This window comes from Lepisosteus oculatus, chromosome 1 (assembly GCF_040954835.1).
Source record: "Lepisosteus oculatus isolate fLepOcu1 chromosome 1, fLepOcu1.hap2, whole genome shotgun sequence".
In the NCBI taxonomy this organism is placed as follows: Eukaryota; Metazoa; Chordata; class Actinopteri; order Semionotiformes; family Lepisosteidae; genus Lepisosteus; species Lepisosteus oculatus.
Genome location: NC_090696.1, coordinates 19,840,049 through 19,864,685, shown reverse-complemented (window position 1 = coordinate 19,864,685; position 24,637 = coordinate 19,840,049). Strand labels below are relative to the sequence as shown.

General features: G+C 53.5%; 1 protein-coding gene across 1 annotated transcript in view; it reads left to right on the top strand.

The window, feature by feature from the left end:
* The first annotated feature begins 3,650 nt into the window (after nucleotides 1-3,650).
* stat6 (signal transducer and activator of transcription 6, interleukin-4 induced) overlaps nucleotides 3,651-24,637 on the top strand; it is a 43,615-nt gene continuing 22,628 nt past the window's right edge. Inside the window, exon 1 of the mRNA XM_069187056.1 lies at nucleotides 3,651-4,307. The gene's annotated coding sequence lies outside the window, so the exon portion shown is untranslated. The remainder of the gene's footprint in view (nucleotides 4,308-24,637) is intronic.

The window sequence follows — 24,637 nt, the reverse complement described above, 5'->3', positions numbered from 1 at the left end:
TCTTGCTTATTTTGTGGGAGAAAAAAAAATGAATTCAACGAGTGAAATAACAAAAAGTCAAATTTCCACCGTCGGTACAACAAGAAGCTGAAACTCCACAGTGTTGGGCGGCTGCCGAGTGTGCCGAGGTGTGCGTGCTGATACACCACACACATGCAGCGTGTTCAGCAGAGTCCCCACCTTGAAGTCTGATCTAATCTGGTCACGGAAACTGAGCTGGGTGGGCCTGCCTGGTACTGCTGTGAGCTGTGCTGGTGGGCAGGTTTGGGGGTGCACTTCCTCCTGCTCAGGAATTTCCACACCAGTGCCTCTGTAATGGGGGACCCTGTGCTGCAGGAGGTCTCGTCCTTAAGATGAGATGCTCTGCTGAGGTCCTGCTTATAACTTGGTCATTAGCAATCCCAGGGAACTGTTTGTCTGCACCATGATCCTGGCTAAACTCCTCCCTGCGCTGTACAGTCTGTCCTCCCTACAGCTCCCCTTCATTCACCTGTTGCAGCAGTTTCTCCTCCCCTGAGCTGCCGTGCAGTGGGGTTCCTAGTGCAGAATGGCCTCTATGTGTCTCCCTGGTGGGCTAACTGGTACAGAATGGCCTCTATGTGTCTCCCTGGTGGGGTTACTGGTACAGAATGGCCTCTATGTGTCTCCAGGTGGGCTAACTTGTACAGAATGGCCTCTATGTGTCTCCCTGGTGGGCTAACTGGTACAGAATGGCCTCTATGTGTCTCCCTGGTGGGGTTACTGGTACAGAATGGCCTCTATGTGTCTCCAGGTGGGCTAACTGGTACAGAATGGCCTCTATGTGTCTCCCTGGTGGGGTTCCTGGTGCAGAATGGCCTCTATGTGTCTCCCTGGTGGGGTTACTGGTACAGAATGGCCTCTATGTGTCTCTCTGGTGGGGTTAATGGTACAGAATGGCCTCTATGTGTCTCCCAGGTGGGGTTACTGGTACTGAATGGTGCTGTGCATCTCCCAGGTGGGGTTTCTGGTACAGAACGGCCTCTATGTGTCTCCAGGTGGGGCTGTGAGTCCCCTCCTATATGTGAAGCCCCACACAGTCACCAGCCAATTGAATTAATTACACAGCAGCCGCACACATGCACACAGATCCCCGCAGAAGTCTTCTCCCATGAAGAGTCTGCGATGCCAGGCACAGACTGCGATAAGGCAAATCCACAGCACAGCTGCCGCCCTGCAGCGCAGCCCAGGCCAGTCAGCCTGTGGGATTTGCATACGCTGCACCGCAGAGAGGTTGGCGAGACAGTGATTGCTCTCCGGGCGATTAGAAAGAGCCACAGCCCTTGTGCTAAAGGATCGAATGGAAAAAGGAAAGTGTGGAAATCAGGAGTGGTGGGCAGGGTGGTCTTTGAGGCCAGTGACTACAGAACCTCAGGGAGGCCAGGGGAGCCTGGGCCCAGTCTGCTCTAGGCCTTCCACAGCGGCGCGGAGGCACAAGACGCAGTGGCAGGATGCGATGGGGGCGTAATCTAATGGGCTGGTAAATAATAATAATAAAGTCAGGGTCCACCTTGGACAGGATGCCAGTCCATTACAGGTCACACACACACTCACACCAGGCCCGTCCATCACAGGTCTCACACACACACACACACACACTCACACCAGGGCCAGTTTTCCCAGAAGCCAGTTGACATACCTGTGTATCTCTGGACTGGGGGAGGAAACTGGGGCTCCCAGAGGAAACCAATGCAAACATGGGGAGAACATAGAAACTCCACACAGACAGCACCCCAGGTCCAGAGTTGAACCCAGGGCCGCGGTGCAGCGCAGCATCAACGGTGATCACTGCGCCACCGTTCCCGACCTGGGCTGCACATCCCCGGGGTGTTATTCAGCAGTGTCGTTGAGTCGTGACCCATGTTAATAATAATTATAATAATTAATAATAATTGTTTACACTTATATACCACTTTTCTGGACACTCCACTTAAAGCGCTTTACAAGTAATGGGGATCCCCTCCACCACCACCAGTGTGCAGCCCCACCTGGATGATGCGATGGCAGCCACAGTGCGCCAGAACGCTCACCACACACCAGGTAATTAAGTCTTTTCTCTTCATTCTGATCGGCGTGCCAATTAACGGGCTCAGTTAAAGATCTCAGTCTGAAAAAGTGCCCAGAAGAAGGTCTGCACTCAGCCATGCCATCTGTAGTATATCTGCAGGCAAAACTACATGACTAGTCCTTTACTGTAGTAACGCCTGGCATTAAGGTACTAAGCACACTTTCCAGCTAACTGTGCTGTTCTCTAATTTACCGTAGTACATTGGTTTTCCATCCAAACATCCTTTATCCAACTCAGGGTTGCAGGGCAGACGTATCCTGTCCTGGCAAGAAGTGGGCGCAAGGTGGGGTACACGCTGGACAGGATGCCAGTCCATCACAGGGAATTCACACACTCACACCAGGGCTCACACACTCACACCAATTTTCCCAGAACCCCGTTAACTTGCCAGCATATCTTTGGACTGACTGTGGGAGGGAAATGGAGCTCCTGCAAGGAACCCAGCATGAACATGGGAGAACATGCAAACTCCACACAGACAGCACCTCGGGAATTGAACCCGGGATCCCAGCGCCGCTGTGCCACCCTGCGTTGAGTTCCTCCCTGTTTTTGCATTATCCTCCGCCGTGGTGTGGACACATGGGAGCTGCAGGCTGGACGGTTATCATGGTGTTTATAACAGGGATCTGGAGATCCGAGGGTGGCAGCCTCGTCCTCCGTCGCACTGTCCTTCTGTGTCCCCTGCCGTCCTCCTCCAGCTGCGCGGCTGCCCCAGTGTGACTCAGTGCTCCGCAAACACGTCGGGGCATTTCAGTCCTCCTGAGCCTGGGCGGGGTCCCGGCGATCCCGTTTATGACGGATCATAAAGGGAGGATTAGTGTGCCCTGGCGGCCTGTGCCAGTGTTTACTGTGTGGTGCCAATGTGCCGGCGCACAGGAGATCGCAGGAGCTGGTCCGTACTGGCCCCCCCGAGTGTGGCTCCGCCTGCTGGCGTGCGGGGTCCATCACACCCCTCCCCGGGACTCAACCGGTTCGCTCCAGTTCCACACGCCGGTGGCACAGACGCCAATCCCTCGCTGGCGTGTGGGACCCCAGATTCCCGGTTTTGGGCGGGTCAAACCCCTAGTCGTGTAAAGCAGGGATCCCCAATCCTGGTCCTGAGGGGGGTCAGTGTGTCTACTGGTTCTGGCTCTGGCTCAGCTCGTCTGGGCCAGCTGAACAGCTTCTCCCAGCTCTTCAGGTGCTGCCACTGTGCCACTGCTCTGAAGAGACCTGGACATCTTCCACACTGACCCCCCAGGACCAGGACTGGACATCTTCCAGACACACTGACCCCCCCAGGAACAGGACTGGACACCCTGTGGACACACTGACCCCCCAGGACTGGACACCTTGCAGACACGCTGACCCCCCAGGACAGGACACCCTGCGGACACACTGACCCCCCAGGACCAGGACTGGGGACTCCTGTTGTAAAAGGGTTCCAGTCTGCCGGTATGGATCCCTAGAGGAAATCTATCTCCCCGTTCAACGCCCGAGTTGGTTCTGCATTCATTATCTAATATAACCAACAGGCGAGGGGGTGGGGAGTTCGAAAACAGGTCTGACAAGCTCGAGGGCTCCACTTGTATCCGAAAGAAGAAGAAGAAAATAATTTTAATCTTCCTAACGTCACAGTTCCCCCCTCCAGTGACAGAAGACTTCGCGACACCAGAACAGAGACAAAATCCGATCCCCGTGTCCGGATTCGGTCGCCTCCTCTGCTCGCTTTCACTTCGGTCTGAACAGAAAGTCCTCAGCAGGTCTCAGCTGCGCCTTCCATCCAATCAGAAAGAAAACGCAATCGAGAGAAAACACAGGAAATGTGTTTATGTCCCTCAGAGAGAGAGAGAAGACGAGAGAGCGAGAGAGAGTCTTGTCATTTCGAGTTGTGCAAGTCCCAATTCGGGAGAGGCGCTGAGGTTCGAGCCCGCTGTGCGTGGTTCGTCTGACGGTACCCGCTGGCTGAGACGTTGGGGAGTAACAGCCGAGTCGGGCTCGCTTTCCGGTACCGTGCGGGGAAAAGTCATGAAACTCTTACTTCACACGGAAGGAGCTTGAGGGTAGATACCGAAGTTACTGCTCCGAGGGCGAGCGAGAAAGACAGACCGAGAGAGAGAGAGACGGAGGGAAGGACAGAAGGAGCAAACCGAAGGCCGAAGCCCGTCTTGAGAAACGATTTTCAGATGCTAAGGACTTAAACGAGGAAGGCGTTTATTTTCCCTTCTGGCGACACAAAAAGGTAAGGAACAGATCCACCTCTGTCTGTTTTTTAATAGTTTTTTTTTGTGTGCGTGTTCGTGCGAGTTCCAAAAAGTTCTACCACAGCCCTCACAGAGAGGGGTGTTTTTTTTTTTTATTAAAGGGGGTCAACGCTCACAGGAAGCAGCTGGAATTGGGGGCTCCAGAGAAGGGGGGGTGTTTGTAAAGACCGAACGCCAGCAGCTGGAAGGGCGGGGGCACGAGCCTGGAGGCACGAGCGCCGCGGCGTGCTCCTCCAGTTCCGCCGAAGGTGGACGTTTTTCCCCGGAGCGGGACACTGGGGGGGGGGGTGCTTACACTTCCCCTTGCTCTTGTTTACCAGCAGAGCCCGGGGACTCACCCCCGGGGTGACTGACTAACCGCCGGGCGTGTGGTTCTCTACGCTGCGGCTTCGACAACCCCAGAGAAACCGTAGCGCCGGACATGGACGCTGTTCTGGAGGGACGCGAGTCGATTACAGCGACGTTGCAGAAACTCGTGATGCCGTTTCAACGGCAGGGTGACCGTCGCGCCCCGCGAAGTGCGGTCCGAAGGCGAGCCGCCCGCCCTGTCCCGGGTCTGTTCTGGACCTGTTGTCCGAGCGGGTATATGGGCTGACGGGCACGAGGTGCTCGGAAGCTGGCGTCGGCGCGCACACGGGTTGGAGGGTCACAGTGCCAGGCTCTGTCCCCTGCTAATCGCTGCCAACTCGCTCGGCGGAGACAGATTGTAGTGACGAATCTAGCCGCTCGGGGAGTTATGTCAGGCTGTCGCCGAAGGGTTACAGTGACCCCGCCAGAACAGAGGACTCCCCCCGGACATGTTGTGTCACCTGTACAAATAACAACCGAGATCATTTCGCTCTGGGCGCTGTGGCTATGAAGAACAGTTTAGATGACTCTGCTTGAGAGTGAGAGATCCTCACACACACACACACACGCCTTCATACAGTGTGTGTTGCGGCATGCTCACGCAGACACAACAGAACCCTGCCCTGGTCTGCCAGTGTGCCCCGTGCCTGGGTCTGCCATACTGCTGGTTCTTGGTGTGTGTGTGGGGGGCTCTCTTTATAAACGTGTGAGCTGTCTGCCTGCTGGTGTGGATCGCGGAGGCTTGGAGGTGCTGTTGCAGTCAGAGAGGGACTGTGTGGAGATGTGGAATAAATAATCCCCCTTCTCAACACACACACATGCACGCACCTATTCCAGCCTGTGAGGTCAGGAGCTGCCCATCCTAACACAGGAAAGGTCACGGACAAGAGGAGGCGAAACGGACCATCTGGCTCGTTTGGTTGTCGCTCGCTGAAAGACCCCAGGATCTCATCCAGCTGTTCCTTGAAGGAAGCCAAGGTATCCGTTTTGACCGCATGGCTGGGCAGCTTGTTGCCCTCTTCTGCCACCCTTTGTGTAAAGTAGCATCTGTCCTGATCGGAGGAGCTCATCCAGTTGTCAAGACATTAAAGGAGCCAGGTTACCGGCTTCAACAACATGACGGCTACCACAGTCATGAGAGAGGGAGCGTTCCACCCTCCCACCACCCTTTGTGTATATACCATGCCTCCCGTTCTTGGTTTTTAAGTGCACTTACATGCAGCCTCTGCTTGTGCCCCCCCATGAGGGGCGACAGGCTGGCCATCTGGATGCAGGCGTGCAGCACCTTGCGCCCTGTCTGCCCCCCCCCCCCTCCTACCACGAGCCTGAGCCAGGCCTCCGCTCTGGCTGGGGCGGGCAGGAAGGGTCTGCAGAGGGGAGAGTGCTGGGATGGAGGGATACTCCATGTTTCTACTCCAGCGAGCAGGTGCTCGCCGGGGCACGGGACAGCGTCTTCCTCCCGGACTTTCGTTATGAGCTCCCTGGAAATTTGGGACTTTCCAGCCTGGGTTGTTTTCTTAATGATTCTTCCCACCAGGCTGAGTTCTGAGCTCCTACAGCACGTGCTGAATTGGGCCCCTTAATTGAAGCAAGAGTGGTCTTAATTGGGAATTGTTCACAGCTCAAAAGTTAACAACATAGGAAAGGCCACAGATGAAGGGAGGCTGTTCAGCCCAGCCAGCCCGTTTGGTAATTAGCTGTCAATTAATCTGAGGATCTCGTCCAGATTAATTTCTTTCTTTCCAAGCAGCGCGAGATCCCGAGGGAAAATGACCAAAGCAGCTTTCGGAAAACGAAATTGTTCACCGAGTTCTTACTGCCCTGTCTTTCTCACACCTGAAGAAGGCTCCACGGCCGAAACGTTGTGTTTTCTTTCCTCTCTTTTCAGCGTGGAGCAGACCTACGACTTGTTCCTTTGCAGCCTGCGCGTGCTGACGCAGCTGCCCAGCTGAGCTATCAGCTCTTGTGTGGTCGCACGTATGCGATCAGTACTTATGGGAGGAAGGGGGCCTGTGTCTAGAGCCAGGGGGACTTCTGCCCCAGCGTGTGGGTGAGAACTCGGGAGCAGTCGCAGACAGGAGGAAGCCGCTTCAGGATCTCATCCAGCTGCTTCCTGAGAGAAGCCAGGGGTTCGACTGTCTGCCTGTGTGTGCCCTGCAATGGACTGGCGTCCCGGCAGAGCAGGATTATAACTTTTTCTATTCAGTCTTAAAGGGCTTTCACAGGGACCTGTACTTTTACTGAAGTGCGTTTTTTCACCAAGAAACCATAGAAGACCTTTAGAAAGATCCTGTGCATGTCTAATTTAGACACTGCTTAGGTTAAATGTTTAATTGACTTAATTGACTACTAAGGTTGGACTAAAAACCAGAAGGTGCTAGAACTGAGTTTGACAGCCCCGGGGTAGATCATGTATCCGGTGGTGTAAGATGAAGTAAAAAACAGAATTCAAATGCCAAGATTTTTTATTATTTATTTTTAAAATAAGTAAATTATTTAGTCTTATAAGTAGGATAAGTAAGATTATTTATTCTTACAATAAGTAAGAGTAAAACCAGTGAATTGAACAGTAAAACACAGGTTAGAGGTCACGCGTACAGTAGGTTGTAGGCGGAAGTGCCTTTAAAACCGACAACAGGAGGCACTTCTTTACCCAAAGAGTGGTGGGAGTGTGGAACAAGCTGCCCTGTTACATTGTTGAAGCTGATATCCTGGCATCTTTCAGACAATGGGTGTAAGAGATCCTCCAGTTAGAACAGGGCGGTACTTTACGCAAAGGGTTGTGGTGGTATGGAACAAACGACCCAGCCGTGAAGTTGAAACAGCTGGATGAGGTCCTGGGATCAGTTAACTACTAACTACCAAATGAGCCAGATGGGCAGAATGGGTCCTCTCATTTGAAACCAGGCTTCTGTTCTTAAGAATGTTCTCTGAACAAAGAGGAAGAAAAAAAACATACTCCTGCAGAGGAAGGTAAGACCCCTCTGGAGTCTGAAGACCGATGGTCTGCCTTTCCTCTGGGCACCAAGAGAGACGTCCCTAAGGTGGGCTTTCCGGACTGGGCACTGATGTCCAACTGGGTGGACACATGCCTGGCCTGGGTTGGAAGTGCTAGTTCACTGTGTCGGGTACAACAGGGAAGGCTTGGGTTATATCCAGCATGGTGTAGTGTCTCACATGAGATAGCAAACTCAGAACACAAGGCAGTGCTGGAAAGATCGATCGATTGATTGATTGACCAACCAACTGACCGACCAGCCAGCCAGCCAGCAAACCAGTCAGTCAGTCCTCATTAATAAGTAATAAGGAGACTTCATACTTCTGGATTGTAAGCAGGACCTCCGCGGTGCAGAACTATGGAACACTAGGAGTGCGTCGTTACAGTCCACTGAGTGAAAGCAGTTTGTGGATAAGGAGGACCTGAGAGGGAGCTGTGTCCAGGTCCAGCTCAGTGGCATTATCAGTATAGCTTCTTCGTGAAGATGAATATTGCAATCTGATGGTGATAATTGGAAATTTTGGGTGTGGGTGTGTTGGAAAACATGGTTAGACCCGACTCGCTGCACAAGGAGTGTGGGAAACGCAGGAATGCTGCAGGTTCGGGCAGGCCGTGCCATCTTTAGCTAAAAACCTCAGAAAGCTTTTGACTCATCGAACAGGAACGTCACCCAAGTGACGCTGACAGGAGGTTTACAGTGATTTCTTAGGTGTCTTCCGGAATGTCCAGTCAAGAGGATGGTCAGGGTGTCCAATCCTGGTCCTGGAGGGGGCAGTGTGTCTGCAGGGTGTCCAGTCCTGGTCCTGGGGGGTCAGCGTGTCTGCAGGGTGTCCAGTCCTGGTCCTGGGGGGTCAGCGTGTCTGCAGGGTGTCCAGTCCTGGTCCTGGGGGGGGTCAGCGTGTCTGCAGGGTGTCCAGTCCTGGTCCTGGGGGGTCAGCGTGTCTGCAGGGTGTCCAGTCCTGGTCCTGGAGGGGTCAGTGTGTCTGCAGGGGGTCCAGTCCTGGTCCTGGGGGGTCAGTGTGTCTGCAGGGGGTCCAGTCCTGGTCTGGGGGGGTCAGTGTGTCTGCAGAGTGACCAGTCCCTGTCCTGGGGGGGGGCAGTGTGTCTGCAGGGTGTCCAGTCCTGGTCCTGGGGGGTCAGCGTGTCTGCAGGGTGTCCAGTCCTGGTCCTGGAGGGGTCAGTGTGTCTGCAGGGTGTCCAGTCCTGGTCCTGGAGGGGTCAGTGTGTCTGCAGGGTGTCCAGTCCTGGTCCTGGGGGGTCAGTGTGTCTGCAGGGGGTCCAGTCCTGGTCCTGGGGGGTCAGTGTGTCTGCAGAGTGACCAGTCCCTGTCCTGGGGGGGGGGCAGTGTGTCTGCAGGGTGTCCAGTCCTGGTCCTGGGGGGGTCAGTGTGTCTGCAGGGTGTCCAGTCCTGGTCCTGGGGGGGTCAGTGTGTTTATAGGGTGACCAGTCCTGGAGAGTCAGTGTGTCTATAGGGTATAAACACAAAGACTCACACCTGCAGCACTCCCACGTGTTCAGGAAAACAAACAGAGCTGCGCTTGCACAGACTTTGACCCGGCTCCTGTGAAAGCTGTCGTGACAGTGCGTGTGCTCCAGCGTGCTGAGGGGGCAGCGCCGCCAGCTGTGTCATATGTGCGCAGAATCTGCTACTCGGCTGTTCTTATAGACTGTCCTCTCCCTGACTTGTCCCCTGTGCACCAGTGAAATCGGTGCCCCTCCTGATAGATTCTGGGGGTCCTGCAGAGAAAAGCTTTTTTTGAACCCCTGCCCACAGGCCTGAGCCGGGTCGGTCTCCTGCAGTCTGGTGGGCTGCTCTCAATTCTGTTTGGAGAGCGATAAACCAGGGCGGATTTGTTGATCTTTACTTCACCACAATGGCCTGAGCTCTCCCTGTGCAAGGTCCTTATTGCAGTGGTGTGGGCGCTCTGGGAACTGAGTCTCTTTAGTCTGAAGGGAGTGTCCCACACTGACAGGCTGAGGGAACTGAGTCTTTTCAGTCTGAAGGGAGTGTCCCACACTGACAGGCAGATGGAACTGAGTCTCTTTAGTCTGAAGGGAGTGTCCCACACTGACCGGCGGAAGGAACTGAGTCTCTTTATTCTGAAGGGAGTGTCCCACACTGACAGGTCGGAGGAACTGAGTCTCTTTAGTCTGAAGGGAGTGTCCTACGCTGACAGGCTGAAGGAACTGAGTCTCTTTAGTCTGAAGGGAGTGTCCCGCACTGAGAGACGGAAGGAACTGAGTCTCTTTAGTCTGAAGGGAGTGTCCCACACTGACAGGCTGAGGAAACTGAGTCTTTTCAGTCTGAAGGGAGTGTCCCACACTGACAGGCAGATGGAACTGAGTCTCTTTAGTCTGAAGGGAGTGTCCCACACTGACAGGCTGGAGGAACTGAGTCTCTTTAGTCTGAAGGGAGTGTCCCACACTGACAGGCTGGAGAAACTGAGTCTCTTTAGTCTGAAGGGAGTGTCCCACACTGACAGGCTGAGGGAACTGAGTCTTTTCAGTCTGAAGGGAGTGTCCCACACTGACAGGCAGAGGGAACTGAGTCTCTTTAGTCTGAAGGGAGTGTCCCACACTGACAGGCTGGAGGAACTGAGTCTCTTTAGTCTGAAGGGAGTGTCCTACACTGACAGGCTGAAGGAACTGAGTCTCTTTAGTCTGAAGGGAGTGTCCCGCACTGAGAGATGGAAGGAACTGAGTCTCTTTAGTCTGAAGGGAGTGTCCCACACTGACAGGCTGGAGGAACTGAGTCTCTTTAGTCTGAAGGGAGTGTCCCACACTGACAGGCTGAAGAAACTGAGTCTCTTTAGTCTGAAGGGAGTGTCCCACACTGACAGGCTGAGGGAACTGAGTCTTTTCAGTCTGAAGGGAGTGTCCCACACTGACAGGCTGGAGAAACTGAGTCTCTTTAGTCTGAAGGGAGTGTCCCACACTGACAGCCAGATGGAACTGAGTCTCTTTAGTCTGAAGGGAGTGTCCCACACTGACAGGCTGGAGGAACTGAGTCTCTTTAGTCTGAAGGGAGTGTCCCACACTGACAGGCTGAGGGAACTGAGTCTTTTCAGTCTGAAGGGAGTGTCCCACACTGACAGGCAGATGGAACTGAGTCTCTTTAGTCTGAAGGGAGTGTCCCACACTGACCGGCGGAAGGAACTGAGTCTCTTTAGTCTGAAGGGAGTGTCCCACACTGACAGGCTGGAGGAACTGAGTCTTTTCAGTCTGAAGGGAGTGTCCCACACTGACAGGCTGGAGGAACTGAGTCTCTTTAGTCTGAAGGGAGTGTCCCACACTGACAGGCTGGAGAAACTGAGTCTCTTTAGTCTGAAGGGAGTGTCCCACACTGACAGGCTGAGGGAACTGAGTCTCTTTAGTCTGAAGGGAGTGTCCCACACTGACAGGCTGAGGGAACTGAGTCTTTTCAGTCTGAAGGGAGTGTCCCACACTGACTGGCAGAAGGAACTGAGTCTCTTTAGTCTGAAGGGAGTGTCCTACACTGACAGGCTGAAGGAACTGAGTCTCTTTAGTCTGAAGGGAGTGTCCCGCACTGAGAGACGGAAGGAACTGAGTCTCTTTAGTCTGAAGGGAGTGTCCCACACTGACAGGCTGGAGGAACTGAGTCTCTTTAGTCTGAAGGGAGTGTCCCACACTGACAGGCTGAGGGAACTGAGTCTTTTCAGTCTGAAGGGAATGTCCCACACTGACAGGCTGGAGGAACTGAGTCTCTTTAGTCTGAAGGGAGTGTTCCACACTGACCGGCGGAAGGAACTGAGTCTCTTTAGTCTGAAGGGAGTGTCCCACACTGACAGGCTGGAGGAACTGAGTCTCTTTAGTCTGAAGGGAGTGTCCCGCACTGACCGGCGGAAGGAACTGAGTCTCTTTAGTCTGAAGGGAGTGTCCCACACTGACAGGCTGAAGAAACTGAGTCTCTTTAGTCTGAAGGGAGTGTCCCACACTGACAGGCTGAGGGAACTGAGTCTTTTCAGTCTGAAGGGAGTGTCCCACACTGACAGGCTGGAGAAACTGAGTCTCTTTAGTCTGAAGGGAGTGTCCCACACTGACAGCCAGATGGAACTGAGTCTCTTTAGTCTGAAGGGAGTGTCCCACACTGACCGGCGGAAGGAACTGAGTCTCTTTAGTCTGAAGGGAGTGTCCCACACTGACAGGCTGGAGGAACTGAGTCTCTTTAGTCTGAAGGGAGTGTCCTACACTGACAGGCTGAAGGAACTGAGTCTCTTTAGTCTGAAGGGAGTGTCCCGCACTGAGAGATGGAAGGAACTGAGTCTCTTTAGTCTGAAGGGAGTGTCCCACACTGACAGGCTGGAGGAACTGAGTCTCTTTAGTCTGAAGGGAGTGTCCCACACTGACAGGCTGAGGGAACTGAGTCTTTTCAGTCTGAAGGGAGTGTCCCACACTGACAGGCAGATGGAACTGAGTCTCTTTAGTCTGAAGGGAGTGTCCCACACTGACCGGCGGAAGGAACTGAGTCTCTTTAGTCTGAAGGGAGTGTCCCACACTGACAGGCTGGAGGAACTGAGTCTTTTCAGTCTGAAGGGAGTGTCCCACACTGACAGGCTGGAGGAACTGAGTCTCTTTAGTCTGAAGGGAGTGTCCCACACTGACAGGCTGGAGAAACTGAGTCTCTTTAGTCTGAAGGGAGTGTCCCACACTGACAGGCTGAGGGAACTGAGTCTCTTTAGTCTGAAGGGAGTGTCCCACACTGACAGGCTGAGGGAACTGAGTCTTTTCAGTCTGAAGGGAGTGTCCCACACTGACTGGCAGAAGGAACTGAGTCTCTTTAGTCTGAAGGGAGTGTCCTACACTGACAGGCTGAAGGAACTGAGTCTCTTTAGTCTGAAGGGAGTGTCCCGCACTGAGAGACGGAAGGAACTGAGTCTCTTTAGTCTGAAGGGAGTGTCCCACACTGACAGGCTGGAGGAACTGAGTCTCTTTAGTCTGAAGGGAGTGTCCCACACTGACAGGCTGAGGGAACTGAGTCTTTTCAGTCTGAAGGGAATGTCCCACACTGACAGGCTGGAGGAACTGAGTCTCTTTAGTCTGAAGGGAGTGTTCCACACTGACCGGCGGAAGGAACTGAGTCTCTTTAGTCTGAAGGGAGTGTCCCACACTGACAGGCTGGAGGAACTGAGTCTCTTTAGTCTGAAGGGAGTGTCCCGCACTGACCGGCGGAAGGAACTGAGTCTCTTTAGTCTGAAGGGAGTGTCCCACACTGACAGGCTGAAGAAACTGAGTCTCTTTAGTCTGAAGGGAGTGTCCCACACTGACAGGCTGAGGGAACTGAGTCTTTTCAGTCTGAAGGGAGTGTCCCACACTGACAGGCAGAGGGATCTGAGTCTCTTTAGTCTGAAGGGAGTGTCCCACACTGACAGGCTGAGGGAACTGAGTCTCTTTAGTCTGAAGGGAGTGTCCCACACTGACCGGCGGAAGGAACTGATTCTCTTCAGTCTGAAGAGAGTGTACCACACTGACATGCTGATGTAGTTCTTTAGTCTTGAACACAGAGGACTATGAGGGGACCTGATTCAAGTCAAGTATTGGAAACCCTCAAAGATACTGACCGAGGCAGCTGAGTGGGCTTATTCAGACAGTGAAACACAAAACAGAAGACGCAACTTGAAACTATGGAGAAATGCATTTAAAACCAAGAATAGGAGGCATTACTTTGAAGGAAGGTGGAGAAAGCTACTCAGCCATATTGTTGAAGTCGATACCCAGGCTTCCTTCAAGAAATCGCAGGATTACATCCCTGGATTAATTACCAATCTAATTCCAAAAGGGGCATGTGTGCCGTATGGCCTGCTCTGGTCTGTGACTCTTCTGCGTTCTCCTCCTTATTCTGGAATTGGCTGGATTGAAGCAGCTGCATCACAGCTGGCTGATATTGTTACTGGCTGTGAAGCTGAGGCACCAAATGAAAATGTTGTCTAGACCAGATGAGTTGCTTTATTACCATGATCCAAGCACTGTGCTTCAATTCAGTGAGGCAGCAGGCGAGAGGTGCAAGGTTGGCGATCTCGCACAGGGCTGTGCCACGCCTGCCTCATGTCTGTGCCATACCTGCCCCACACCCACACCATACAAGTGCTATACCTGCCTCACACACACACACCAGTGCCATACCTGTCCCATACCCACACCATACCAGTGCCATACCTGTCCCATACCCACACCATACCAATGCTATACCTGCCCCACACACACACACACCAGTGCCATACCTGTCCTACACCCACACCATACCAGTGCCATACCTGCCCCATACCCACACCATACCAGTGCCATACCTGTCCTACACCCACACCATACCAGTGCCATACCTGTCCAATACCCACACCATACCAGTGCCATACCTGTCCCATACCCACACCATACCAATGCTATACCTGCCCCACACACACACACACCAGTGCCATACCTGTCCTACACCCACACCATACCAGTGCCATACCTGCCCCATACCCACACCATACCAGTGCCATACCTGTCCTACACCCACACCATACCAGTGCCATACCTGTCCCATACCCACACCATACCAGTGCCATACCTGTCCTACACCCACACCATACCAGTGCCATACCTGCCCCATACCCACACCATACCAGTGCCATACCTGTCCTACACCCACACCATACCAGTGCCATACCTGCCCCATACCCACACCATACCAGTGCCATACCTGTCCTACACCCACACCATACCAGTGCCATACCTGTCCCATACCCACACCATACCAGTGCCATACCTGTCCTACACCCACACCATACCAGTGCCATACCTGTCCTACACCCACACCATACCAGTGCCATACCTGTCCTACACCCACACCATACCAGTGCCATACCTGCCCCATACCCACACCATACCAGTGCCATACCTGTCCCATACCCACACCATACCAGTGCCATACCTGTCCCATACCCACACCATACCAGTGCCATACCTGTCCCATACCCACACCATACCAGTGCCATACCTGTCCAATACCCACACCATACCAGTGCCATACCTGCCCCATACCCACACCATACCAGTGCCGTACCTGCCCCATACCCACACCATACCAGTGCTATACCTGTCCAATACCCACACCATACCAGTGCCATACCTGTCCTACACCCACACCATACCAGTGCCATACCTGTCCCATACCCACACCATACCAGTGCCATACCTGTCCTACACCCACACCATACCAGTGCCATACCTGTCCTACACCCACACCATACCAGTGCCATACCTGTCCTACACCCACACCATACCAGTGCCATACCTGCCCCATACCCACACCATACCAGTGCCATACCTGTCCAATACCCACACCATACCAGTGCCATACCTGCCCCATACCCACACCATACCAGTGCCATACCTGTCCTACACCCACACCATACCAGTGCCATACCTGTCCCATACCCACACCATACCAGTGCCATACCTGTCCTACACCCACACCATACCAGTGCCATACCTGTCCCATACCCACACCATACCAGTGCCATACCTGTCCCATACCCACACCATACCAGTGCCATACCTGCCCCATACCCACACCATACCAGTGCCATACCTGCCCCATACCCACACCATACCAGTGCCGTACCTGCCCCATACCCACACCATACCAGTGCCATACCTGTCCAATACCCACACCATACCAGTGCCATACCTGTCCCATACCCACACCATACCAGTGCCATACCTGTCCCATACCCACACCATACCAGTGCCATACCTGTCCTACACCCACACCATACCAGTGCCATACCTGCCCCATACCCACACCATACCAGTGCCATACCTGTCCAATACCCACACCATACCAGTGCCATACCTGCCCCATACCCACACCATACCAGTGCCATACCTGTCCTACACCCACACCATACCAGTGCCATACCTGTCCCATACCCACACCATACCAGTGCCATACCTGTCCTACACCCACACCATACCAGTGCCATACCTGCCCCATACCCACACCATACCAGTGCCATACCTGTCCTACACCCACACCATACCAGTGCCATACCTGTCCCATACCCACACCATACCAGTGCCATACCTGCCCCATACCCACACCATACCAGTGCCATACCTGCCCCATACCCACACCATACCAGTGCCGTACCTGCCCCATACCCACACCATACCAGTGCCATACCTGTCCAATACCCACACCATACCAGTGCCATACCTGTCCCATACCCACACCATACCAGCCCCAGCTCCCTCCCTCAAAGTGCCCTTTGCTGTGTGGCAAGCCTGGGCAGACACCCTGCCTGCTGAATTCCTACCTTCCTTCCTAAAGACAGACTGGAGTTGAGAACGGGGTGGTGACTGAGGGTGTGTGCTGGGCGGGGTTGGGGGGATGGTGGGGCAGGGGGGCGTTGCGGCGGGGCCCTGCTCCTGGTCTGCTGCGGGTGTGTGCACGCCGACGGCACGCGGAATAGGTTTCCAGGGAGCGGCAGCAGAGCAGGGAAGAGCCCTGCGGGTGGAGCCAGACGCCAGTCAAGCGGCTGTGTGCCGCGCAGTGCCAGCCCGCAGTGTTTATTTTATCAGCAGTGTGACAGGCGGCATTCGCAATCAGTGTAGAAACGGTAGAGACAGTCCCTTCCTTAATTGGTGCACAGCCTGGCGGCTCTGTGCCGACAGGAGACGGCTGTGTCTGGTGGATGATCACAGCTGCGCCTAAGGATACGACCAAATTAACCCCCGGTATCTTCTCCTTATTAGAGGGAAACCACTTGCCGGTGTTTTAGCAGAATGGGGTCAATATGAGTGGCGCCTGATCTACAAGGAAGTCCTTCCTGTGAGCGCAGGCCGTTTCTAACCACGGGGGCCACCCGGAGGCCTCCTGATATCTGCGGCTTCAGGGCGGGCACTCTGGAGCCCCCCAGCAGAGCACGATGGGATTGAACGAGCTCAGGGACCCCGTGGACAGCTGCTGCCTGGAGTCAAAGAGCTCAGTGACCGCTTAGCTCCCAGCTGGGAACAGGAGCAGCTCTTATTCCATGTGGTTTGTCGGCACTTGGAGCTGTGCGCTCTGCTGTAATGGACTGTGATTTCGTCACTGGGGACACTGGGATATAGGAGGCGTGGCGCTTAGGATGAGGCGTTAAACCTGATTGCTTGATCATGACAAATCCCAGGGAATGTTCGGAAGAATAGGAGCGTCTGTCCTCCCTCCAGCTCCCCCTTCAGCCCCTGGGGCAGCAGTGTCTCTCTCCTGCCCTGAGCTGCCCGCAGTGGGGCTGCTGTGCGTCTCCCAGGAGGGGCTGCTCTTCAGCGGGGGAGGAAGTGGGTCTCCTCCTACTGGTGAAGTGCTTTGAGGTCCTTTAGCATGAAGAGCAATGACAGCTTCTTAGTTTTGACCCTTGCAAGGCACTGTTAAATAAATCTCTGTCCGCTTGAGATCTTGCAGGTGTTCTTTCCTCGCGAGCTGTGACAGATCAGCTCTGAGAGTCATGCTGACACGGCGCTTTCATTCCACAGCATCTGGTGCTGCTAAAACTGGGGAGGGCAGAAGATTCTGTAAAATCAGTCTCACCCTTTGGCTCACACACCCACGACAGCTCCTGCCCTAGCTCCTGTCTTCAGGTGGAGTAACGCAGGTCGGGAGTGGGGTGGCACAGCTCAGGGTGAAGCTCATTAACAGAGTGGCTTTGGTGCAGGACACAGGCTTCTGTCCTTATGTTATGGCTGCAATACCTGTTCCACTAGGGCACCATCCTCAAGTGTAAAGACACCGTCTCCCAGGGCACCAAACACCTCCTCTGTCAAAAGCTTCTAGTTCACCCTCTGAAGGGCACCTGATTCTAGGACATCCTCTGTAAGGGCACCAGCTTCTAGGGCACCATCTGTAAGAGCACCAATTTCTAGGACACCATCTGTAAGGGCACCAGCATCTAGGACATCCTCTGTAAAACACCAGCATCTAGGACATCCTCTGTAAGGGCACCAGCATCTAGGACATCCTCTGTAAGGGCACCAGCGTCTAGGGCACTATCTGTAAGGGCACCAGCTTCTAGGACTTCCTCTGTAAAACACCAGCTTCTAATTCACCCTCTGTAAGGGCACCAGCTTCTAGGACATCCTCTGTAAGGACACCAGCTTCTAGAGCACCATCTTTTAAGACGCTGTCTTCTAGGGCACACTGTGCCGGGGTGCTGTCTTCTAGGGCACACTGTGTTAAGATGCTGTCTTCTAGGGCACACTGTGTCAAGATGCTGTCTTCTAGGGCACACTCTGCCCAGACCCTGTTTTCTAGGGCACACTGTGTTAAGATGCTGTCTTCTAGGGCACACTGTGTTAAGATGTTGTCTTCTAGGGCACACTCTGCCCAGACCCTGTTTTCTAGGGCACACTGTGTTAAGATGCTGTCTTCTAGGGCACACTGTGTCAAGATGCTGTCTTCTAGGACACACTCTGCCCAGACCGTGTCTTCTAGGGCACACTGTGTCAAGATGCTGTCTTCTAGGACACACTCTGCCCAGACCGTGTCTTCTAGGGCACACTGTGTTAAGATGCTGTCTTCTAGGGCACACTGTGTCAAGATGCTGTCTTCTAGGGCACACTCTGCCCAGACCCTGTTTTCTAGGGCACACTGTGTTAAGATGCTGTCTTCTAGGGCACACTGTGTCAAGATGCTGTCTTCTAGGACACACTGTGTCAAGATGCTGTCTTCTAGGGCACACTCTGCCCAGACCCTGTTTTCTAGGGCACACTCTGTAAGGACGGTGATGACTTGAGACTGAGGTGAGTGTGTGGAATCACAGGGAAGACTCCTGTTGTAGAGACGAGCAGTGACCTGCTTTAGTGTTGCCGTACAGATAAGGTTAAAAAGTTAATGGTGTGCAAGATGAGCCAGATCTTCCCAGGATGAGTTTACAGGCTCGAGGTGCCATACACTGCTGGTGTTGGATTACATCAGTGCTCTGCTTCAGGTCCTCCTTAGGCTTCGGTCCTGGGCTGTAAAAGACTATAATTGCAGTGAAGTTTCCCATCAATCCAATTAACTACTGAAGAGATCAGGTTGCAATGAAAGGCCGGGATACCCAGTCCAAGAGTCCCTGTTATCAGAACCACCTGAGGCTGTGAATGGGTTGACAAACAGCCGAGTCCAGAGTGAATCGGATCCCACAAGACTTTGTTCGGCACGCTAGCGCCGCCCCAGTGGAGATCTGGAGAGGCTAGCCATCGGGGGGTTACAGCAGCGGCAATGTCTGGCCACCCACAAGCCCTGCGAGGTTGTCTTGGTATTTTTAGCTCCTGCAGTTTATTCAAGTGTTAAGAGAAAAACACGAGAATCGGATGATGAAGAGATTTGTTGAATTAAGATGAGCACAGAGGAGTGCTTGGCTCAGCCTAGCAGGAGTGACTCATGGCTGACCAGACAGGTGCAGAGCTGCAAAACTCCCCACTTGGAGGCTTATCTGAGCAACAGGCTTTTTCTCTTTAGATGTCTTTGAAGGTGTTAAAGAAAACTAGAAAACCTGATGTCATCAGCTATTACTCATTTTTCTGCACCCTGCTACATTTGTTCTTGTAAAGATAAATAAGGCTAAGAGCAGGAAGTGCTTCTTTACACAAAGATTCACAGGAGTGTGGAACAAGCTACCAGCAGAGCTTGTGGGCAGAGCAGATCCTTGGTTCACTTTGCTAGTAACTACCAGGTGAGCCAGACTGTCCGAACAGCCCCGTCTCGCTCACAGGCATCACGTTCTTCACTTCTGACGATCTTAAATAGCTGAGTAGCCAATTAGCTAGATAGATAAGACTTTATTGATCCCGAAGGGAAATTGATGATTGCCCCAATTGCCCCTTTAAAAGATTTCTGTTTCACCTGCTGGGCCTGGGCCTGGGCCAGTGTTGGGATCAGTAGCGCGTGATCGGGTATGATGCTCTTCCTGGGATCAGGGTGTAGCACCCTGGCTGTGTGGGCACCCACTGGAGCTGCGGCGTGGCAACAACTGTTATTGCACAACAGTGAGCTGCGGGTCTGTGTCACTGGTTAGTGGATTTGAATACTTCATCGTTTTATAGTGCATTCTGGAAACCAGTACGTACTTCTTCTTCAGCGGTATATCAAACCCCACAGACGGCGCAGCCTTTCCTCGGCTCCTTCATGTGGGGCCCAAACCTGAGTGTGCACAAGGCAGCCAGAAAGACTTTTATACACCAGGAAACCCCTCCTCCACACTATCTGATTGGCTGATTATCGCCTCAGAACACGCGATTGGCCCATTCAGTGATCACCCATCCAATGACAATGGGGCATTTCCTGTGCTCGTCAAAACAAGTGAGTCGGGCAGTTCAAAGGCGAGTCAGGGGCACTCTGCGCCAGAGGACACGGTCAAGGCTGGGCCTCTCGTGTGCCCAAGCTTGAATCCCCCTTGAATGACTCACAGCTGTTGTGATCCGTTTGCTGCGGCCTTCACAAGGCCGGGGGAATTCTGCATGCGTGTGACTCGCTTTTCACAGTGAGGCGTCATGCTCTGGGGAAATATGTCCTCCTACAGCAGGTTTCCTCAGCAGGCTGCCTTTTCTACTCCTTGCACATTGCGGCAGGGCGCTCTCCGACAGCTGGCAGTGCCGTCTTTGCATTGATGCTGTCAATTTCCAATTAAGCAATTAAGGAGGTGATATAAGTGCAGTGGCCTGATGTGACTCGTAAGGGGTGGGGGGGGGAGTCCAATGCATGACCTCATCCCGACCACTGTATCGTATGGACTACAGGCCGTCTGGGGTGGAGTTTTCTTTTTTGAAACCAGCCCATTAACCTTGGCCCAGTTCGCGATACGTTTGCAAACCAAAGGCGTGGTTTTTTGTTTTATGCCAAGATTCCACTTCACTTTGTGTGTCTTTGTTCCCAGATCCAATGTTTACAACAGTGAATTTCCTCTCCCAGCACGAAGATTGATGATGTTAGGCGCATGCCAGCTAAGACTCTTTCATATCCCAGCTGTATTTATGTACTGTAAGCACAAACACTGGACTCCTGTACAGATTCCTGTACAGAGAGCTACTGGTCAGCTCCAGCGCTACAGGCCCAGGTTTCCCTCATTCCTGTACAGAGAGCTACTGGTCAGCTCCAGCGCTACAGGCCCAGGTTTCCCTCATTCCTGTACAGAGAGCTACTGGTCAGCTCCAGCGCTACAGGCCCAGGTTTCCCTCATTCCTGTACAGAGAGCTACTGGTCAGCTCCAGCGCTACAGGCCCAGGTTTCCCTCATTCCTGTACAGAGAGCTACTGGTCAGCTCCAGAGCTACAGGCCCAGGTTTCCCTCATTCCTGTACAGAGAGCTACTGGTCAGCTCCAGAGCTACAGGCCCAGGTTTCCCTCATTCCTGTACAGAGAGCTACTGGTCAGCTCCAGAGCTACAGGCCCAGGTTTCTCTCATTCCGGTACAGAGAGCTACTGGTCAGCTCCAGCGCTACAGGCCCAGGTTTCCCTCATTCCTGTACAGAGAGCTACGATTTCCGTGTGAATATGCTTTTACTGCCTCATACACACACTCTTCCGATGGTGGCCAAATACACCACTGTGCTAAGAATGTGTGTGTGTGTATAAGGGGGCAGGATCAGACCAAAAAAAATATTCTGAAGCCTGGAAAACCGATCAAAAAGAAAACTGAGGACAAATGTAAATATTTTCTCCTGCTAGAATGTAACCACAGATTAAAAGCAGGGTTTTTTAATGGGAAATCGAGTAGCGGCCTTGTATAGGGTTCCAGCAGAAGCAAAAGGATTGTATTGTTTTCGCCTTTGAAAAGTTGTACCAGCAGTATTCCCGATGCTCAGATGGAACCCCTCCAAGAACAGAATCCTTCCCGTCTTCCGAGAGGTCGGATTGCGAAAGGCAGGGGATGCAGTGGGGATGTTTGTTTTCCTCGGAGCCTGGGAGTCGACGACGGGGCCTGAAAGGCGAGAGGCGCCAGTCCCCGCTGGCTGGCGTGCGAGATTGGCGCGCCGGCTGGAGCGTTCAGGGCTAGACGCTTCACGAGCTCCTCGGCGGGATAGGGATGATGGCGTTACACCGCAGTAAAAGCACAGTAAAGAGCCTGGGGCATGGAGAGCAAAGCTATAGACTGTGAGATCCACATGCTGGGCGTCAGCAAGGGGAAACACAATTGTACGGCAGCAGAGCTCTCCTCCGACAGCAGGCCATCAGCAGTGACTTCCTCTCATCTCTGCCCCCCGGCTCTGCCTCACTCCAGTGCAGTGCTGTTGTCTCCCAGCCAGCAACTGGGCGGACTGCAGACACCCCCTTCCACCCCCCTCCCCCGCCTCCACTGTGCTGCACTGTAGCCAATCCAACCCAGCCGGACACGTCTCTAGGGAGCAGGAGGGGCTGCAGCACCCATGGAGAAAACGCACTCCAGTGTGGGGAGAGCGTGCAGACTCCACACAGACAGGTGCTGCAAGCTGGACTCACACCAGTTCGATTCAGTTCAGTCCACTCCAGCTGTTGCCTGCTTCCAGAGTTCCAGTTTGAGTAGACCTGATAAGGGAGAGACATTGCAGGAACACTGCATATTCTGTCTAAATGAGGACCAGTCAGGAGGTGTCTTCAAGTCCACAGTTACGCAGGAGGTGTGCCTGTGGTTTAGAGTTACTCTGGGCCACAACAGCTGTGCTCACTTCTGTGAAGAGCAGCTGAATTGCCTGGTAGTATTGAATTTCATCCCTTTTGTTTCCTAGCATGTTTTGTGTGCTGTGCCGATAAACTTTCTGCTACCAGAAAAGCTCCATGGCAATGCTTTATGTCCAAAGACAAATCCAGACGGGCTGTGCTGGGGGCTGTAGCTGTACTGGGGGCTGTAATAGTACTGGGGACTGTAGCTGTACTGGGGACTGTAGCTGTATGGTGGGGAGTAGTGGTACTGGAGGCTGTACCGATGTTGCGTGCTAGACCAGTTGGCTGTTCTCCAAGAATTCCCGAAGCCCTTTTCCATGACTCGAAAGCTCTGGAAGGACCAGGAGCAGGCATGCGGAGCTGTCTGTTCGTGTCTGATCTGGTTGAATCTGACATTCCCGAATAAAAAATGTTGGACAGAAGCAGGCAGTTTCTCAATGGCACGGCTCTCCTGAAACAGTGTGGGGTTTCAAACTCGGTGGATTGTTTTTGCGTCAAGTGGGAGTTGATACTCTCCCAGTAAACTCCTGTTGAGTAATGTCATGCGCTGGAATTGTTTTTTTTTCTTTTTCAAAGTTCCCTTTTTTAATTTGCCCATACTTGCGTAATTGTTTAAACTCCCGAAACAACTCCTTGACCCAACATTGTTACTGGAGACTCGCTGACTCCAGTAAAAAAGACTTGCTGGAGTTGCTGCAGGCGGCTGGGAGCAGCTCCCGTCGGTCTCTCGGGACACAGGAGCTGAGAAAGGGAGAAGAATTCCATGGATCCCGATTCCAGCCATCTTCTAACGGCTTTCAGTTCAGGGATCCAGGGGAGCTGGAGACTATCCCAGTAAGCACTGATAAAACACCAGTCCATCACAGGGCACACAGACACTCCTCCTCACACCAGGGCCAGTTTTCCCAGAAGCCAGTTACCCCTCCAGCATGTCTCTGTGCTGTGGGTGGAAACCGGAGCTCCTGAAGGAAACGCTGGTGGACACAGGGAGAGCATGCAGACTCCACACAGACAGCACCCCAGGTCCGGAATGGCACCCAGGGCCTCAGCTCACCACTGCGCCCCCGTGCTGCCCTGTATCCCACTTCACTGGCATTTGACAGTGACAGCAGGAAGCCGTGAATCCGTGCCCGGACAGCGTCGCTGCTCTCTCCTCCTGTCGAGCTCGCCGTTCCCTTGCACGTCTCCAGCGTGCCGCCAGCTTCCCCGGGGAAACGCACTGCTGCAGTTCTCGGCTTCATGGGACGCGCACCCCCGTCGTGGGACTGGAGTCTCCTGGGGCGTCTGCGTTGGTCACTCTGCAGGCGGCAGGTCGCTGTCAGTCCATTCGAGATGAGCAGCGAGTGGGGGTCAGAGCCCAGCCGCCCCCCTGCCCTGCCAGGAGCTCCTGGGCTATGCATTCTTATTTATCGCCACTGCTTGAGAAAACCGAGTTGTGAGGAATTGAGGAAAAAGCTGTTACTGTTGGCAGCACGTCTCCTCGTCCAAGGAAACATACACTTATTTGTGTATTTTCACACACATGCTGACAGCCTGCTCACCTGTCAGCCTGCTCACCTGTCTGAGTGTCAGCCTGCTCACCTGTCTGTCTGTCTGTCTGAGTGTCAGCCTGCTCGCCTGTCTGTCTGTCTGTCTGTCTGTCTGTCAGCCTGCTCACCTGTCTGAGTGTCAGCCTGCTCACCTGTCTGTCTGTCTGTCAGCCTGCTCACCTGTCTGAGTGTCAGCCTGCTCACCTGTCTGTCTGTCTGTCTGTCTGTCAGCCTGCTCACCTGTCTGAGTGTCAGCCTGCTCACCTGTCTGTCTGTCTGTCTGTCTGTCTGTCTGTCAGTCTGTCAGCCTGCTCACCTGTCTGAGTGTCAGCCTGCTCACCTGTCTGTCTGTCTGTCTGTCTGTCTGTCTGTCTGTCTGTCTGTCAGCCTGCTCACCTGTCTGAGTGTCAGCCTGCTCACCTGTCTGTCTGTCTGTCTGTCTGTCTGTCTGTCTGTCTGTCTGTCAGCCTGCTCACCTGTCTGAGTGTCAGCCTGCTCGTCTGTCTGTCAGCCTGCTCACCTGTCTGTCTGTCAGCCTGCTCACCTGTCTGTCTGTCTGTCTGTCTGTCTGTCTGTCTGTCAGCTTGCTCACCTGTCTCTGTCTGTCAGCCTGCTCGCCTGTCTGTCTGTCTGAGTCTCAGCCTGCTCACCTGTCTGTCTGTCTGAGTGTCACCTGTTCATTTACCTGCCTGTTACCCTGCTGACCCCCCTGCTGCCTATCAGTCTGCTCACGTTTACTTGTCTGTGTGCAATCAGAGCGAAACAGGAAGTCAGG